The sequence below is a fragment of the Polyodon spathula genome, chromosome 6 (assembly GCF_017654505.1).
Source record: "Polyodon spathula isolate WHYD16114869_AA chromosome 6, ASM1765450v1, whole genome shotgun sequence".
Classification (NCBI taxonomy): domain Eukaryota; kingdom Metazoa; phylum Chordata; class Actinopteri; order Acipenseriformes; family Polyodontidae; genus Polyodon; species Polyodon spathula.
This window is the reverse complement of record NC_054539.1, coordinates 57,753,929-57,760,134: the sequence shown is the minus strand read 5'-3', so window position 1 is coordinate 57,760,134 and position 6,206 is coordinate 57,753,929.

Here is a 6,206-nt window from a genome sequence, read left to right as displayed (position 1 = left end):
TGCGCTCACTGTCTGCTCACCACATATGCCACTTGGTTTTCAGTTTTCTCCGACAGTTTGCTCCTTATGTCTTTTGCAAATACAGGGGTTGGTAAACAAAAAACAAATTAACTCTTTAGTTAAGCCTCTCACATAACTCGTTAATTTACTGTGTTAGTGGCTGTATGCAATAATATTACATACATTTCACAAGAGCATGTTCCCTTTTCCATAAACTAGTAAGTATGCTAGAAATGGAGCTGGAAGAAATGAGTCAGCAACAGGATCTTGAGGAACAGGCACGCCCACAATTCATGGAAGTCTGCATCACCCCTAACAGACTGAAAGCCACCAGGGAGATAGAAGGTCAGAACAGCTGGGTTCAGGTAGGCAGAAGCAGGGAAAAAAAGAAACTTCGTCAAACACAACCACCAAAAATCTAAACAACCAACAGATTTGAGTCACTTCAGAATTTTGATGAGCAGAACCAACAACAAGAGAATGAAAGGAACAACATCCAGGATCCCATTGACAGTGGTGACCAGACAGCAAAAAGAAGGGAGGTCATGATTGTTGGGGACTCCATATTGAGAAACACAGCAAGTTCAATTCACAGTTTGGACCCCCTTACTACAACAGTGTGCTGCCTTCCGGGAGCCTCGGTCAAGCACATCACTGAGAATGTGAACAGGCTCCTAGAACGAACAGGAGACGACCCGGTAGTAGTCGTCCACATCGGTACAAACAACATTGGAAGAGACAGACCAAAATCCCTGCAAAACAAATTCAGAGAGCTAGGAAGGAAATTAAAAGAGAAAACCAAAACTGTGGTATTTTCTGGTATACTACCGGCACCTTGCAAAGGACCATATGGACAGCTGGAAATAATTAATCAAAACGCATGGCTGAAGACGTGGTGCACACGGGAAGGCTTCACCTATCTTGATCATTGGACCACATTCTACAACGAGGACTATCTGTATAGACGGGATGGACTGCATTTAAATAACAAGGGAACCAGTCTACTCGGAGAAAAGATCCTCGAGCAGGTTCAGAAGCATTTAAACTAGAAAGGAAGGGGGGAGAAATCAACAAAAAAACAGAAGGGAGACCGCATCAAAACAAGAACAACAACTCAGGTAAGACAACCATTAAATGTATTTATCTAAATGCTAGAAGTATCAGAAACAAAATTCTAGAACTTGAAGCTACTGCACTAACAGGTAACTATGATGTGATAGGTGTTACAGAAACTTGGTTGTCTGAGAGTGATGGGGACGAATATAATATTTGTGGGTATACACTGTATAGGAAAGACAGGCAGGACAGAAGAGGAGGAGGGGTAGCGCTATATATAAGAAACAGTCTTGAAGCCCAGGTGTTAAACCTGGACAAAGAAAATAAAACCGAATCAATATGGGTCAGAATAACGGACAAAAATTCAAAGGGCATAATAATAGGAGCATGCTATAGACTGCCAGATTCAGACGGTGAGCACAATAATCTGTTATACAATGACATTAGAAATGCGTGTAGCAAAGGAGAAGCCATACTAATGGGGGATTTCAACTTCCCCCAAATAAAATGGGAAAACCCGGTGGGTAGCGCGAAGGATGAAATAGAAATGGTGGAAATGACAAATGACTGCTTCCTAACACAATTTGTCAAGGCACCGACTAGAGGGGAGGCATGCCTTGATTTAGTCTTTTCAAATAACGAAGACAGAATAACTAAAACAGAGGTCAGAGAACCACTGGCAAACTCAGACCACAACATGGTCTCATTTGAAGTGTTTTTTAAAACCCCAAAAGTAATGACTAAAGCTAAGGTTTACAATTTTAGAAAAGCAAACTATGAAGGTATGAAACAGAGACTAACAGAAGTAGATTGGAGTAAAATAGAGAAAACACCCACAGAAGAAGGATGGTTGTTCTTCAAAAATGTAGTACTAGAGGCGCAAAACAATTATATCCCTAAAGTAGACAAATCTAAATGTAAAACTAAATTGCCAAAATGGTTTAATAGATCAATTAAAAAAAATATTCAGCGAAAAAAGGCACTTTACAGAGCATTAAAAAAGGACCAAAAAGAAAGTACGCAGAAAGAGTACACAGAACTGCAAACGCAAGTCAAAAAGGAAGTTAGAAAGGCCAAGAGAGAAATAGAAATGAACATTGCTAAGGGAGCTAAAACCAATTCCAAAATGTTTTTCCAATATTACAACAGCAAGAGAACATTCAAAGAGGAGATTAAATGTTTAAGAGATACAAATGGCAAAATCGTAGATGAAGAAAAAAAAAATAGCAAATATATTAAATGATTACTTTTCACAAGTTTTTACAAAGGAAGATACTGACAACATGCCCCACATGTCATCCAGTTCCTATCCAGTTTTAAATAACTTTAGCATAACTGAGGCAGAAGTGTTAAAGGGACTAGGAGCTCTTAAAATAAACAAATCCCCTGGGCTGGATGAGATCCTCCCAGTAGTACTCAAATAAATGAAAGAAGTAATTTACAAACCGCTAACCAAGATCATGCAGCAGTCTCTTGACACAGGGGTGGTACCGACAGACTGGAAAATTGCAAACGTAATACCGATCCACAAAAAGGGAAACAAAACTGAACCAGGTAACTACAGACCAGTAAGCCTGACTTCTATTATATGCAAACTTATGGAAACTATAATAAGATCCAAAATGGAAAATTACCTATATGGTAACAGGGTCCTGGGAGACAGTCAACATGGTTTTAGGAAAGGGAGATCGTGTCTAACTAACTTGCTTGATTTTTTTGAGGATGCAACATCGATAATGGATAATTGCAAAGCATATGACATGGTTTATTTAGATTTCCAGAAAGCTTTTGACAAAGTCCTGCACAAAAGATTAATTCTCAAACTGAACGCAGTTGGGATTCAAGGAAACGCATGTACATGGATTAGGGAGTGGTTAACATGTAGAAAACAGAAAGTACTGATTAGAGGAAAAACCTCAGAATGGAGTGTGGTAACCAGTGGTGTACCACAGGGATCAGTATTAGGTCCTCTGCTATTCCTAATCTACATTAATGATTTAGATTCTGGTATAGTAAGCAAACTTGTTAAATTTGCAGACGACACAAAAGTAGGAGGAGTGGCAAACACTGTTGCAGCAGCAAAGGTCATTCAAAATGATCTAGACAAGATTCAGAACTGGGCAGACACATGGCAAATGACATTTAATAGAGAAAAGTGTAAGGTACTGCATGCAGGAAATAAAAATGTACATTATAAATATCATATGGGAGATACTGAAATTGGAGAAGGAATCTATGAAAAAGATTTTGTTGACTCAGAAATGTCTTCATCTAGACAATGTGGGGAAGCTATAAAAAAGGCTAACAGGATGCTCGGATACATTGTGAAAAGTGTTGAATTTAAATCAAGGGAAGTAATGTTAAAACTGTACAATGCACTAGTAAGACCTCATCTTGAATATTGTGTGCAGTTCTGGTCACCTCGCTATAAAAAATATATTGCTGCTCTAGAAAGAGTGCAAAGAAGAGCGACCAGAATTATTCCGGGCTTAAAAGGCATGTCATATGCAGACAGGCTAAAAGAATTGAATCTGTTCAGTCTTGAACAAAGAAGACTACGTGGCGACCTAATTCAAGCATTCAAAATTCTAAAAGGTATTGACAGTGTTGACCCAAGGGACTTTTTCAGCCTGAAAAAAGAAACAAGGACCAGGGGTCACAAATGGAGTTTAGACAAAGGGGCATTCAGAACAGAAAATAGGAGGCACTTTTTTACACAGAGAATTGTGAGGGTCTGGAATCAACTCCCCAGTAATGTTGTTGAAGCTGACACCCTGGGATCCTTCAAGAAGCTGCTTGATGAGATTTTGGGATCAATAAGCTACTAACAACCAAACGAGCAAGATGGGCCGAATTGCCTCCTCTCGTTTGTAAACTTTCTTATGTTCTTATGTTCTTATGTTCTTTCAAGTGGAATGACAACCATTACCGAATGGGAAGAGCCTCTCTGACCCGTCAGTCACTGAGCACATACAAAAAAAGTTGCCATATCAGGACCCTGTTGTGAGAGGGAAGTCCCTCCCACCACCTGCTTAAGTGGGACGTCCTCACAGTAGCATATCGCCATTTTCTCTCTCACCTCACTGAGACAACACTAGGATCGCTTTGCGCTTTCCTTTTGCTGTAATTTGGCTTTTTTGCATGGCGAAAACACTCAGGATCGAGTCTCTAGCCTGCAAAACTGATTGCTACGGTAAGATTCTACATTTTATGAGTATATTGAGATTGCTAGTTGCCTTAGGCTCCTCAGATAGATTATACTGACCCTTCTAAAGAGATTGGTGCTAAGCTTTTCTTTCTCTTTCTTATCTCGTGGTAGTACTTACTATGCTTGATCGCATGAGCTATTGTGGCAGCTGCTGTTGGGTGACCCCGCTGTCACGCAGCGCCGACCCCGACACCGATTGACTCGGCTCCAGCTACCATCCAGCTCGGCGTTCCGACGCTGATTGACTCTCTCGGCGCTGACCACAACAGCTCAGCACTGACTGTGCTCTTCCTCGCCGCCGACACTGACGCTGATTAGCGCATCCCTACCTTGGCACCGACTACGGTCACCGACGCTGACAGTTACTCGGCACCGACGCTTAATGCTCGGCACCCACACCATGCTCTCATGTCAGTGCGCTCTGCAGTGTCCTCCACTGGGTTTCACCAGTGTGACCAGGGTGCAGCCAAGCTCCCAAAGAAGGATGGGCACACTCGCTGGGCCCGGTGCTTGGGACCAGCTCATGCAGCCAAGGTGCTGACAGGAGAGTCGAACTGCTTTCCTTGTCGCCGGTTCACTAATAGAACCAGGCGCAGGAGGGCAGCCCTCTCCCCATCGGATTCCCATTCCTCGGGGCATGGAAGGGTACTGTCTGCTGCAGCCCAGCACCCTTCTCAAAGGACCTCCGGAACCCCGCCTGCTACAGTGGCAAGGGAGCTCCCCCATACCCCTGCTTCACCCTCTCCTACCCCACCACCAGTAGGGAGACGTAAATGCTCCATGGAATCGCAGTTGACACCGCCTTGATGGCACCGTTCGAGGGGGCGTTCACTGGGCTTTCTGCGTCCCCGGAGAAACGTCACCGGAGAAACGTCACCGGAGAAACGTCAGAGCTCTTCTGCATCCCTGGAGAAACACCAGAGCTCTGCGGAGAGGCGCTTTGAAGAGCTGGCTCAGACTGTGAGAGCCCAGCAGGCCATGCTTGAGTCCTTGCTGCAGGCTCAGGATAGACTGCCCTCTGCTATCAGGCAGCCCCAGCTCCTCCACTCCTGCTGTCCGTCTCCAGCCCCATCAAAACCCCAAGCCCCGGTGAGCTCACCTTTATTGCCTCAAGGTCGGACTGTTCCGACCTCGTCACTTCGGTCAAGCAGGCCACAGCCGGGGCTCCACACCGACCCTCCTGCGTACCTCTCAGAGGGAGGAGTTCCGTGCCCTGATGCAGTGAGCAGCTGCTGCCACTGATGTTCCCTGGCCTGTGGAGCAGGATGGAAAGGGGAATTGCTTCCTCAAGCAAAGAGGGCACCCTACATAACATGCTATTCCTCTTTGTGAGGACTTTTTGGAGCTGGTTCGCACTGCCTGGAACCACCCAGTGTCTGCTCCCTCTGTCTCCAGAACAGAAGAGTTCCTGCTGCACACCACCAGAGCCCAAGAAGCTGGCCTGGGCACGTTCCCTCCCATCGGGGACACGGTCACTGTGTTGGTGCAAGGGTCCACCTTCACCAGGGGGGATAAAGACCCTACCTGCCCTTCCATTCCATGCAGGACAACTGACACAGTGCTGAAGAAAGCATATGCTTCAGCGGCGTTGTCGGGGAGAGCAGCGAAGCCATGTCCATCTTGGTGCTCTACCAGTCGCAGTTAGCAGCAAGACTGCATGAGCGGGCAACGGAGACAGATACGGTGGAGCTTCACGCGGTGACAGGAGTGATGACTGACCTGATGCGGGAGTTAGGTCAGTCATCAGGGAGGTCTCTGGCGGTGCTGGTGGCTGCCCGTCGACATCTTTGGCTGACCCAGGCCAAAGTGGTGGAGACAGAGAAGGCTGCATTACTGGATGCCCTAATAACACCAGGGCAGGCATTTGGAGCGACTGTGGATGTGAGCCTTGAGAGGTCCCACAAGGCCACGGTGGTCGCTTCAAAGTTCTCACACCTTCCTG